Source organism: Manis pentadactyla, chromosome 2, assembly GCF_030020395.1.
Source record: "Manis pentadactyla isolate mManPen7 chromosome 2, mManPen7.hap1, whole genome shotgun sequence".
NCBI classification, from domain to species: Eukaryota; Metazoa; Chordata; class Mammalia; order Pholidota; family Manidae; genus Manis; species Manis pentadactyla.
In genome coordinates, this window is record NC_080020.1 from 129,803,302 (window position 1) to 129,817,808 (window position 14,507).

Sequence of the window (14,507 nt, forward strand, 5' to 3'; positions counted from 1 at the left end):
TGACATTTTGGAAAACCTACAGGAGTGACTTAGAAAATATAAACCACATGACTCAGCAACATGGTTCAGAAAACATATACAAAACCCGCTAAAAAAAACAAAATGGAATGCCAATAAAAAGAGTGTAAAATGGCCAATGACGTATTTCATTTCCTGATTGTCTTACCCAGGGAACTAGGGGTTCCAGTGCTTGAGAAGGTCTAGCCTTTCTTGGCCAGCATCCCCCATGACCAAGGCAGTGTGACATTAACCAGGACATAAAACACACCATCAAAGGCAGAGGGAGAGACCACAGAAGAAAGGCAAAGGTTTATATTTGAGCACCTTTAATGGCACTTCTCTCCTGCCTTCTGAAAAAGTGGTCCTAAATTTTTATTTTGGACTAAACCCAGCAAATTATGTACCCAGTCTTGGCTAGAACATGTGAAAACTAAATGTCCCCATAGATGGCTAATAGTGCCCATGGGGTTTCTAGGAGATGAACTGTTCACTCACAAAGTTGGAGAGGACAAAACAGTTAATTCACTGCCCTTCTGGAGACTGAATCTTTAAACTACAAATGGAGACAAAATTCCAACTGCATATTCCATGGGATGGTCATGAACTTCCAAGCCCCAGATAAACTCCTGATAATGGTTTCTGTGGCATCCCCCAGTAGGATGACTCCTCTAGACTCATGAGTCAGTCAAACCATTGAATTCTCTCTGCTGCTCAGACAAGTTTGAGTTGGGCTCCTGCAACTTGCAGTTGAAAGAGTTCTGAGCTGTACAGAGTTCAGGAAGTTCACAGCTTCTAGAGAACATTTTTAAAAGAGGGGAGGGAAGCTAAGCCAGCCTTAACTGTACGTGGCCAGTTTTTTAATTCATATGCTCTTTTCCTCAATTTATAAATGGAGAATAACATTTCCATCATCACTTCATTCTCTTAGATTTCTCAAAAGACAACAGCCTTATAGGTTCAGAATAAAAATTGATTTGATCATACTTGAAGATGATGAAAAAAGTTAAAAATTATTCTATTTCAAGAAATTTGTTTTGGAAGAATGGTTTTAATAAAAATCCAAATTACACATACTGAGTATAAAATTTTGTTGTGTGTGTGTGTGTGTGTGTGCATCACACGTGTGCCGTATATGTAGCTCATCGCACTAATGGAAAGTCTGAACATTTTACAAATGTCTGAAAACAATGTAAATTGTGTTTGGCTGTCACTGGCTCTTAGATTATCTGTGACAGCACATCAAGAGTCTGCTACATACACAAGCTTTCAGCCATTTTTCCAAATGGTCTTTTCCCAGTTTCTTCCAATGAGTGGACTCTTTCTAGTAAGAAAAAGAAGCACTGGTAATATTTTCACCTTTGCTCAAATTGAAAATCTTAACTAAAAATGCCACGGATACCTAAAAACACAAGGTGAATTTGTCTTTACAGTTGCTCATGGACCCTTGGCCACCCTGCCCAGCATGAAATAAAAGAAACAAGCTTGAACACTAGAGGGCAACATTGTTCCTCAAATATATACTCAAAGGACGACCTAGGGATGTATTAAATTCTTGATAGTTTTTCTTCCCTTTAAGAATACTCCCTTCTGATGCATACAATTTGATGAGTTTGGAGATATGTGTATATCAATGAAACCATCGCCACAATCAGAGTAAGAGATACATCCATCATCTCCAAAGCTCCTGCCTCGCCCCTGCCTAGTTTGCAGTAAGAATACTTAACATGAGGTCTACCCTCTTAAGTTTTTCAGTGTGCAATACAGCCTTGTTAACTATAGGCTCTATTGTGTACAGCAGATCTCTAGAACTTGTTCATCTTGTATAATGGAAACTTCATACCTGCTGTTGAAATAGAACATTTCTCCCTCCGACCAGCCCCTGGCAACCACTAACCTAGTCCGTTTCTGTGAGCTGACTTACAGATTCCTCAGAGAAGCAGAACCCCGCGGTATTTGTCCTTCTATATCTGGCTTGTGTCACTTAGTTTAATGTCCTTCAGGTCCATCCATATTGTCCCAAATGGCAGGATTTCCTTCTCTTATAAGGCTGAATGGTATTTCATTGCATGTTTATATCACATTTTCTTTATCCATTGGTGGACATTTAGGTTGTTTCACATCTTGGCTTTTGTGCATAATGCTGCAGTGAACATGGGAGTATAGACACCTCTTTGAGACCTTGATTTTAATTCTTTTAGGCATAACCCCAGAAGTGGAATTGCTCGATCATATAGTCACCCAATTTCTAATTTTTTGAGGAAACTCCGTACTGTTTTCCATTACCGCGGTTTCCTGGCACTGGAGGATCTGCCATGTTCTTGGCAATGACCAAACCCACTACCCGTCCACCACTTCCAGCTCTTCTCGTCCACTCAAGGACATTGTAACGTGTTCCCCTCACCTCCCACATCAGTTTCTTCCTCTCTGCTGTGTCTTTAGCTGAAGGGGTAAATGGAGTCAATAAAGATAGTTTAAGGAAACACTTTATTGAAATACAACACGTGTGCAGAAAAACACATAAATCACCATTGTACCATTTATGGATTTACACAGAGTGAACATGAAGGTGTTACCAGCACTGCATTTCAGAGAAGGAACAAGACCCCCATCTCAGAAGTCCCTCTCATGCCCCCTTCAAGTCACTACCCACCAACGTTAACCACCTTTTTGATCTCTCACCTTTTTTTCCATTTCTATATAAACTGAAAAGTACAACATACACTTTCTGTGTCTGACTTCTTTTGGTGAACATTGCATGTGAGAGATTCATCCACATTACTGCAGATGGTTATGGCTCATTCCTTCTCTTTGCTCTATACTATTCCATTATACAAATTCACCAGAATATGTTTACCCTTCCTACCTAGGATGGACCTGTGAGCTGTGTCTAGTCTGGGATATTTCAAGTAGCATTGTGAACAATCTTGCATGTGTCTTTTTGTGAAAAAATGTATATATTTCAACCAGTATGTAACTGAGAGTGGAATACATATATATATGGCTATATGTGTGATAGATACTACAAAGATAAAATATCAGCCTGTTTATCTGCAAAAGAAAGGTCTCAACCGCATGAGAGGGTATGTGTGGAACATAGCATATAAGACTCATGCATTTAAATACCATCAATATGCCTCATCTCCTAAATGCATTCATTTACCTGCAGCCTGGACCTCTGGAACTCCGGACTCTTATCTCTAATGGCCGACTCAACTCTTAAACTTCACTGTCTAATGAATTTCCCAAATCAGCTTACCCAAAACCACACTCTACTGCTTTGCCCCAATTCTTTCTCCCTTCATTCTATCCCACCTCATATAATGGCAATTCCATACTTCAAAATGTACTGGTCAGAGAACTTTCAATCATCTTCAACTTGTCTCTGTCTCTCAGACTCTGCTTCCAACTGTTCAGCTTTTTCTTTTCAATCCAGAATTTGACTACTTCTCAAATAGTCATGCAGCTAATATATGACCTGAACCAAGTGCCAACCAGTCTGACCCACACCTCTACCATCTCTCTACTCAGCCCTGCAAAGCCTTCTGCTTTCTTGGACTCTGCCCTGACCCCTTCTCATTCTACTCCTATCATAAGAATCAGAGCAAACTCAGGAACCCAATAAAACATAATTGGTTCTGTGATACTGGCCTGTGCACTAAGAAGGGTATATTTGGTCCCTTCCTGGTTCCTGGCACAGAGCTCTTAAAACCCTGCGACTTCCGAAGTGATGAGGGTGATCACGGTGTCTGCGGTTATATTAATGAGGTGGCTCTCAGAAAGCCCTGAGGGCACATGAGGATGGGGGATGGCGACCAGGGGCACCAACCATGTGACTAGACGGTCAGAACTTTCAGTCCCACCCCTGACTTCACTGGGAGAGAGGAGTGGCTGGAGATTGAGTTCAATCACCAATGGCCAGTTCTTTCATTAGTCATGTCTATGTAATGAAGACCCTATTAAAACCCAAAAGAATGGAGTTCAAAGAGCTTCTGGGTTCCTAAACTTGTGGAGATGTGCCCAGGTTCAGCATGGAAGCTCCTTCCCACAAACCCTGCCCTGAGAACCCCTTCATCTGGCTGTTCATCTGGATCCCTTATACTGTAAGGGAAACATCACTCAAGCAAATCAGTCAGACCAAGGGAGGAGATCACGGGAACCTCAGATGCACTGCCTGTCAGTCAGAAGCACGAGCAATGACCGGAATCTGTGGGAACTGAGCCCCTAACCTGTGGAATCCAACACTCTCTCCAGGTAGATAGTGTCAGGATTGAGCTAGTTGCTTAATCTTGTGGGGAAAACACAGATTAGAGGTTTGCTTTGCTAAGACTCATCCAATGTCTTCCAATCTCACCACAAGTAAAAGCTAAAATCTTTATGAAAACTACAGGGTCCAACATGATTTCTTTCCAACACTTGCCGACCCTTTTCTGTCCACCCTTCTGACCATTCTCCCCTCCCACCACTCCTTCCCCCACTATTTGCATGACTTTTTCCCTCATTTCCTTCAGCTCTTTATTAGAATGTCCCCTTTTCTTGGAAAGATTTTCCCTTGCCACTCTGTTAAAAATTGCATCCATAACCCACATTCCCTCTCCATATTTTGCATTTCTTTTTACTTATCGTGTGGGTACTTTTAATAAACTTTCTTTTTTTAGTAGAAAGTATGCTCCACACATGCGAGTAATTTTGTCCCTTCATACTAAACTAGAAAAGTTCACTCTTGTACTAAGCTAAGGACAGGGAAAATAGCTGCTATATAATATTCATCTAATATATTTTTATGAAGAAAAATACTCCCTTTTGGAAAAATATTTCTATTTTCCAACGGCAGCAGGAAATCCTGTATTCTATTTTGTATATTTCAACATGAACTCAGCAGATCCCATACCAGACTTGTTATCTTTTCTGTCTTCTGGACTCTCTGACTTGGTTGACAGTGAACACTAGCGGACATGAAGCTAGAAGCCTAGAAGGCATTACACCATCGTGCTTATTGCACTTTGTTTCCAATGTGTGTTTAGTTCTTTTCTATTTTCACCTGACTCATCTTACCTACTGTAACTCCAGAGGGAGGGGGAGAATATTTTCCCAGCCTGGGGCAAAATACCTTTGAATCAAAATCAAAGGGAGAAATAAAGTGGGAGAAACACGTTTACTGCTTACAAGCAGTCATCCACTTCTGCTCGCCGGCCCGTGTCTCTTGCGACCTGGCTGCAGAAAAAAGGCCCCACCCAACCTCTCCAGTCCAGATATGCTCACGCTCCCCCTTGTAATCACCTATCATGTAGCGATGGACTAAACTCTCCACCCCTTGGGAACACCTATTGATATGCAGATTCACCGAGGCCAGGCGAGAGATTCTGGAAACGCTGCAGTTTGACGCACACCTACCCTGTGTGTTCACTGGATCTGTCATGTGGTAGAAGTTGAATAAATCTTGGTTGGATCAGGGCCCCTGAATACATTCCAGACTCCTCCCTTTCCTTCATTCCCCACTTTTCAAGAGAGGCCAAGGCTGCACCCACCCTTCCCTGCTTCTACACACCACCACATCCTGCTAAGTATATGCTTTCAACCCTTTGAAGGATTCCCCCTTGCCTACAGCATGAAGGCTAACCTCCTGTGCAAATTCTTCAGCTCACTGCTGTCCCATCGACCCCCCTTCTCCAACTAGGCCAGAGCTCTCATGGTCCCCAGACCTCAGCAGGCCCTGTCCTACCTCCAAAATTCCTACCTGGGCTGTGGCCTCCACCTGGACTACTCCAGCCCACCTATCCATGCCAGCTTAATTAACTCTGCTCATTTTGCCACAGTGCCAGCCCATACCTCTTTGGCCGCCCACGTCCCATGATGCTGGAGCTCTTTGTACATCTTCCTTGCTCACCTGTGCCTGGAGGGCAGGAATTCTGCATGTTTCTTCTTTGTCTGCCAAGAGCCTCACCCAGTGCATCTGTGAGGGCAAACCCTTGGAGAACATTTACAGAAATATAGTTTGTGAACACATCTTCATTTATGACTCTATATCTTTGCCCCACCCCATTTTGAGTTTCCTTTGTTACTCTGCTTTCAATGCTTATGAAGGGTTGAATTTTTTATGATTTTTCATAAGTCTTTCTTTTCAAAAGTTCATATCAAAATTTTGTTGTGCTAACTGGGTTAAGAAAACTGAAATCCCAGAGTTGAATGAATTTTCAGCCAGTTTACTAAGACCTGAAGTTTTCCAGCTTCCTCGGTGGGGTGGAGAGTGGATTCAGTGAGTCTTCTTGCTTAGAGATTCCCTGCTCCATAGACAAGGCTGCCCACCATTCCCACAAAGACAGGACGTATTCCCAGGCTTCTCATCCAGGATGTTTGCTGTGGGCTGCGCTGTGTCTCCCACAAAACTCACATGTCAGGATCCTAACCCCCAGTGCCTCGGCATGTGATAGATTCAGAGACAGGGTCTTCACAGAAGTGATCAAGTTAACATGAAATTATGATGGTGCACCCTCATCTGATATAACTGTTGTCATTGAAAGAGGAAATTTCTGGACACAGACACACACAGCGCGAAGACCATGTGAAGATAAAGGGGGAAGATAACCCTCTACAAGATGCACCAGACACCTCAAGAGAAATGGCCCTGCGGGCCTCTTGATCACAGACCTGTAGCCTCCAGAATTGCTATGGAAGCCGCCCCATCTAATACTTTGTGATGGCAGCCCAGCAAACTAATTCATTTCTGTGTCCTTCCATGTGTATGCCTTTCACAACACTGCTCTCTTATTGTGTATACTGTTTCACTATTGGCTTTTTCCATGTAACAGTAAGTGAACATTTTTCCATGCCAAGTTTGTACTGGCCTAATAGCCATTTGGGATACAACAAAACATCATACAGTCTTTTCTGAAAGGAGCCATTTCTTATCTTTCCAGGATATTTTAAAACACACTTGACTGCCATAGAACCACTTTGAAAAATGTTCCACTGGGGCCTCATACCCATCAACCCACTTTTTCAACTTCACTTTTTGAATTAGGAAAGATGAGGGGAAAAAAGAGGATCATCTGATGATCTCCCCTCTCCATGGGAAGCATGAACATTCAGACTCTTCAAATACCATAGGCCTTGAGTGATTCTGTTTTGAAATATTCTGGAAAGAAAAGTCATGGTCCAAACAGCAGCTTAGAATTCCCTTGGGGTTGGCTTGCAATTAAGAAGTGTATAAGCTGAGATACAGTGTGGCTCATTATATTGGTGTTGCTCTTGCATGTTCTTGTTTTATATTTGGATTTGTGTTCTTGGTTAAGAGCGCAGACATCTTATAAGCATATCGTGTCTCCCATGTAGGGCTTCCTATATGAAAGACATTATGTTGAAGTAAGAGCCCAGGTTTGGTGGCCACCAGACCTCCATTCCATCTCAGCTCCTCTCTGGCATGTCCTCTACATGACACCTGGGCCAAGCATCTCCATCTCCAGGCCAGTTTCCACACCTACACACCTGTGACATATCCAGACTAGCAGTACCTCTCTAGGGCTGTGGGGAGGAATATGTGAAATATAAATTACTTAGCGTGGTACCTGACACTTAGTAGATACCAGTAAAAAAATTAAAAGTAAAAATAAAGATATTTTATTGCATTGACCCTAGAAGTTTTCTATAAGGAAATTTCAATTCTGAATAAAGGATTTGTATCTTAGATGTATAAAGCTTTCCAGCTTAGGTAATATTTTCTCCTTCTCACTGGTTGCTTGGTGAGCCGAAGATGACCTGTCAGAAAACATAAGCTATAATGAGAGCACAGGGATTAATGTATTCTCTATTTTTGCTATGAGAACGTGTCAGTGGATGCTTTAAAGTTTTATTTTCTACTCAAAAGATACCTTTGATGAACAAGTAGCTGAGCTTCGGTAATTCAGATTCCTTTACTCCCTCAGTAAATGTTACAGGGGTTTGGAAAGTATATATAGACAAAGGAGCAGAAAGTTACAAAGGATGTTGTTTGTTGGGTCCGAGGCGATGGGAATGGAATCACCATAGAAAAAGTTGAGCAGACTTCAGTCACCCATGGATATTACGGGGTCTATTCTTTTATTTAGAGTGGACATTTCCCCCTGGTTATGTAAATTCACCTGTTCTGTGTAATTTGGAGAAGTTTTAAATAAAGGTACTCTCCCCAAGTAAAAGTTTACCTGAGTACTCTAAGAATTGGAATAATCTTAATGCACCATTTGTAATGTAAACCAGCCTTATTTCCTAGCCAGTTGAGCTTTCCTCAGGGAAAAATAAAATACATATCACATATCGTTTGCTCAAGAGACCAAGTCATCTTAGTTGCTTTTTTATTTTAACTTAGACCTCCTTCCTCAAGTTCCCCCCATGGCTTTTCAGGATCCTGCACACGTCTTCTGTCTCTCAAGCCACCTTTGATTATTCCATCAAGTTCTGCCTCTCGCCCAGAATCCCCTAACCCATCTGCTGTTAAGTCTGGTAGGTCTAAACATTCCACCCAAAGTCCTGAGACTTCTCAGTGTCTTCCACAGAAAGCCAAAGGTCACCTGGGCCTTGAGCCAGGACAGCTTTTCTCCTAGAATCACACTGAATCAGGATACTTCTTGACTATCTTCATTAAGTGATCTTCTATGTTTCTCTACTCTTAGAAGGTGAGTTGGGGAATAATGTATTAAAGCAGCATATTCTTTTTTTTATTAATTAAAGTATATTGTTATTACAATCTTATATTGGTTCCAAATACACAACACAGTGGTTCAACGTTTACCCATATTATTAAATCCTTACCCCTTCTAGTGTGATTACTATCTATCAACATAGAAAGATGTTACAGAATCATTGACTATATTCTCCATGCTGTACTACCATCCCTGTGACCAACTTACATTGTGATTGTGAATTATTGTGCCCCTTTATCATGCTCACCCTACTCCCGCACCTGCCACAACCTCTCCCCCTTGGTGACCACTAGTCACTTCTCAGTGTCTATGCGTCTAAAGGCAGTATATTCTTTTAAAGGCGAGGAGAGAAAATCCCTTGAAAAAAACAGGCTTTGATTTTTGAGAAATTACTTTGGGTCTTGCTCCATCCCTCCCTCCCTCCCTACCCACATCACTGCAACAGGCAACTACACAGATCCACTGGGGCCAAAATACACTGACTAAATGGGACCACAGTGCTTCCTGACATGCCCAACGCTTGGCCTTCGGATGACGCAAGATAGTGGTGCAAGTTAGTCATGCACAAACAAGAGTGGCCCTTGACTAGCTTTATTTGTGTGGATGCCAAGTTGCCACCTACACTGTACCAAGCTTATAATGGTAATGACTGTGCTTGTTATTTTATTCACAGATACAGCGATTGTTTTTTGAGCAACACTGTGCTAGGTCCAGCAGGAGTGAGGAGGAAATAAAGCAGCACCCATGGCCATCAATAACTCATAATCTAAGGGAGAAGAGGGCAATTCCAAAACAATATGGAATCCCATTGTGAGGGATGCAGCATAAAAGAGGGCTTCTAACACAGAGGGTTGGCGGTGGAGATATTAGTGAAGACTTCCTGGAAAAGGCAATGCTTGAATTGAATTTTTTGCTTGAAATCTCAGAGATCTATAGAAGCCAAAATATTTTTATGTGCTTACAAAAGTCCCTGTGTTTCAAGATTATATCTCAAGCTAACTTGCTCCACGAACAACCTCAATTCCCATTGCAGAGTGGACACCAGAGCTGTGATTTCTTTATGGAATTAAATTTTGTCCATTTCTTTTACTTCTTCTTGTAGGAATGAAACCATAAATCCTGTTCACAAAATAGGTATTTCTCAACTTTCAAAACTTTGGTTCGGAAAAAATCCATTTCCTGCTCCATTAAATAAGGTTCTGGCAGATGCCAGTTCTCACCCTTCTGCCAAAACCATTATACACATGGGCTGTGATGTTTGGACAGACTTTAAATAGGAGTGTTGAACCTAAAGGGTGTGTCCTGATGTGATAATTGCTTTTGGGACAGGTTATTGTGCATGGTTTCCAGTCCGGCTTAAAATACATTTTGCATATCGTGCAAATCACTTGGAAGAAAATCCTTTGTGAACTGCTTATACAATTCCTAGCACAGGCTAAGTCATACCCTCAAGTATTTCATTTTTCCATTGGACCTAACTTTCCAAGAGTTTTTTTTTTTAATAGAGACTTTAATTAAGGGCAACGTTTATTATTCTCATTCCAAGGTTGGAGAAACTGAGATGCTAGCCTAAAGTAACTCATCCAGTTGCAGAAGGAGTTAGATGCAAAATCTGCTGGTAAAGACTAAGTTGAATGTCTGTTCATTAGACGTTACTACTTAAATTTCCTTTCATTGAGATGTTCTTCCATGTCTGTGACATAATGCAACAAATTTATAGAAGTGAATGCAGAAAAGAAAATACAAAGTATTGAGATGGGAGCTGCTACTGCCCCATTACCATGCTTTAAATATACAGTGCATTATGCATGAAACCATGCCTTTAATTTTGTATCCTTCTGAGCACGTATCTGTGCTATCCCTCCAGGTAGCATATTGGGGGACATAAACTAAGTCTATTTCTAGTGTCTATTAAGGACATAATAGGCTTATATTGATACTATTAGGCTATTTCATGGAAATACATTACTCTAATAACTTACTTTCAATTTATTGTCCACAACAGTAATATTCACCAAGAAATGCACTGTCAATTTGAGTAAGTCAAACAGGGATATCCTTTGACGGCTCAGTGTTGAAAATGTTTTTCTTGGTAAATATTCACTGCTGAAGACAACTAATTAAAAGTAAATTGACAGGCCAGTACCTGTGTGGAAGGGCCACCTAATGATCAAAGGTAATCCTTGAGAATTCTGGTCCCTTCCCGGGCTCAACAGTAGAGACATTCCCAGAGGCAGGGAAACACTCTCCGCAGGTGATAGAATAGTGGTCTCCTCCCAGCAGGGAGCCCTCCTCCTCCTGGCAGCTGTTTCCCTGCCTCTCCCTGTGGGGCAAGTACCCCATAGGCAGCTTCTCAGCCTTTGCAGAATGCCAGCTGCTGGTGGTGGGGAAACTAATAAACCCACATCCCAGCTCTCATTCTTTACATGGTTATTTATTAGGCACCTCCTAAGCGCCAAGCTCTGTGCTGCACCCCCGGATATAGGGAAGTGAACACAGAATACACAGCCTCAAGGAGTTTACAGCCTGGTGGGAGAGATCATCAGTGAATGTGGAGATGCACAGAGTACTGGGAGAACCTGCAATGAAGGAATGCAAACTAGGCTGTGGCATTAGGAAACTGGGCATCTATGTGGAGAAAACATTTAATCTAAGAACTGGTTTTCAAACTTGGCTACACACTGAAATCACTTGGAGAGCTTTAAAAAATACTTTCTCCCTTGGGTTTTCCCTCCAGAGTTTCTGACTGAGCTGGAAGGAGGTAGAGTCTGGGCGTCAGGACTTTGAAAGCTCCCTAGGCAATCCTAATGTGTGGCAAAGTTTAAGAACACAAGTCTAAGGATTTGAGGGAGTCCAGGGAAGACCAGCCTTGGGGAAAGAGCAGCTAGTGCAAAGACCCTGAGTCTCAAGGAGCTCAGTCCATTCTGAAAACAAAGTGTCTGGAGCAGAAGGAGGAGGCTGGGAGGGGAAGGCGAGGAAGCCGAAGATGAATATGGCAAAGAAGGCAGGGGCTTGAGCACACACAACCCTGGTGAGTCAAGTTGCGGGTTTCACACTTTTAGTAAGAGCAATGGGAAGCCACTGTATGGCTTTAGACAAAGAAGTGGTGTTTATAAAAGTCATCTCTGACTGCTGGGCAGAGGATGTACTAGAGGTGATAGGACATTAACCTAAGACTCTCTCTACATTCAAGTAACTCAGAGCTATAGACGGAGCTCGATGATAAAACAGGAACAGGGTCATGGTTGCGCCAAGCAAAGCAGAAAGGAGTCAGGCTCTCCCGGCTGGTCCTGGACAGCGGCAACAGTCCTATTTTCTTTTAGATGAGCCACTCCGAAGCCAGCTCCTTCCCCTTACAGTGACCTCCCGGCTTCCCTCCCCCAGATCCAAATCTGCCTCCTCCCATCCCATGCCCTCAGCCCCTCCAGCAGCAAGCCCACCCTGTGCTGCATGAGCAGAGACACAAACACACAGGAGAAAAGAGCTCCGGGAAAGAGTGCTCTGCTTACAGATGGTGACCCCCTGCAGTGCCCCGGGAATGGGAAAGGAAAGCCAAGGGCCTTCTTGGTTGAAGGGTGTGCCCTGGGGGAGGGGGGAGCCGCTCTCACTGCCCGCCACCCACGGCTGTGACACCAGCTGCAGAGCCGCCCGACCACTGGTGAGCCTCCTCTGCACTCCAGGTGTGAGCAAAGCTGCCAAGGGCAGCGGCGCTGTGTGAGGGAGCCACTCCTTCCTCCCACGGTAAGGGACACATTGGGAGCAGAGTTATACTACTTTCCTTTCCTCCCCAGACTCGCTGTGCAACCCTAACACAATGCTTTCTTGTCCCATGTATCCCACCCACAAAATGAGTATTTTGATACCCTGGGAAGAAAGTAGAGGACTCCCATCATTGAATCACTTCAGCATTCAAAGCAATTAAAACAGAAACATACATGTGGAGATAACAACCCCTGATTGCTTGCTAGTCAAAAGGGTGAATGTGGCTTTTCAGGCAAGAGACCTGTATATCACAACCCAGTGATTTATCTTGGCATCACTGCTGGAGGGATGACCTGACACCATGGGGCTTCTGAAAAAAAAAAATAGAAACCTACAAAATCCTTTTCAAAAATTAAAATAGAAATCTAACATAGCACTTTGATATCCCCTATGAGACAGACTCTACAGGCACATATCCCACTCAACACTGCCAACTCCTCTGTGGTATTATCTCCATGCTTTTGGAAGAGGAAACTGAGGTTCTGAGAGGACACAATAACTTGCCCGAGGACACAGGAGCACCTGGGCTGTGACTTGAGCCCATTCTGGTATGATCCAGAACACCCTTTCCCAAACAGTGTGCCCCACTGCTACCCAAGTTGCTGGTACTGCCTCAGTTTGAGAAAATTCTGGATCTCCACCGACTCATCATATCCCAGCAGAGATGTGCTGATGGCACTTACATGGAAAGGCCTGAAACCTCCACAGCAGTAAGACAAGGAAGGTTTTGTCCTCTAAATACCAGGTGTGTAACCTAGGCTAGTTCCTTATGCTCTCCATGCCTAGGTCTCCTCACCCCTAAGATAGGGATGAGATTAATATCTTCCTCATAGAGTCGTGTGAGGATTGAATAAAATGATTATAAAAGGCACTGAGTATAAAGTCTGCCATGAAGCTAGTGCTCCATAAACATTGATGATGATTATTATTGTTATTATTGCAAGATGTTTGCCCACTTCCCCTCCCATCTTTTCACCCCAGTTGTGCAGCACCTTTAGCTTTCAAACTGGAACGTGACACCAAATTTAGAGGAAATACTATAAACAACATTCAGTTATCTGTGCTTGACTGTAATTTGTCTGATGGAGGTGGGGTAGGGGGTAGTGAAGAGATACAGCTTTGCCCATAACCACTAGATGGTGCTAATAATATATGACAATCCACCCACAATGCTTTTCATATAAATTTCGCAATAAAAAAAAAAATGCTTGAGAGCTGGCAGGCACCAGGGTGTTATTCTCTAAATGTCGCCTATTATTGTACTCTAGCACAAGGGCTCTACAGTGCTCTTTACATCAGGTCATGCACTACCCCCAAGAAAAAAGCAGAGATTGTATTCCAAATGCTCTATTTTAGATAGAAAAAAACTTAAATAGTTGTCTTTTGATATTGTAATTAGGGTCACGCAGTCAATGTAAGAAATCTACATTTTTTGCCCAACCTACAGTGTAATGACTTATTTCTATAAAAGAGTGGCTTGACACAGAGGTTACTGAGAGAATGTTAGAAGTTCCACAGTTAGCTGTTTCCTTGATTAAGAAAAGTCACATGGCCTCCTGAAATGTCCTCGCAGGCTGTAATTTAACAATCATTATGGTAAATTTTCCCTGCCCAATTATAAAAGCAAATTCCTGCCTTTTCTTAGCTTCCCCATATCAACAATACCCAGTTTCACCCCCAGATGGAAGCCCTGAGCACAGTTTCAGGCTTGTTGCCCTGAAGAGGTCATTCAGGGATTCCTGTTGGTTCCCACATCACCTTCGCGATGAAATGCTCTTGCCGCTGCCTCCTGGGAACCACAGGTGGGAAGGGTTTGGGCATTCTCTGTCCCAGTCAACAGAGGACTCAGCTTCTCTGAGCTGCATGCTTGTTCTTCTGAATGGAAAAGTTCTCTCTTCACAGCCATTATCAGCAGATTGCACACAAGGTGTTGAGATACCTCTCACTCACACTTATTCCAAATGATGAGGCAAGGAGCTATTTGCCAAAGGTAAAATGTCATGTTATTTTCTGTTCTCACAGCCAGAAATAATTTCAAAGGGAGCCTGTTTTTAATTTCTTGTTTTAATTTCC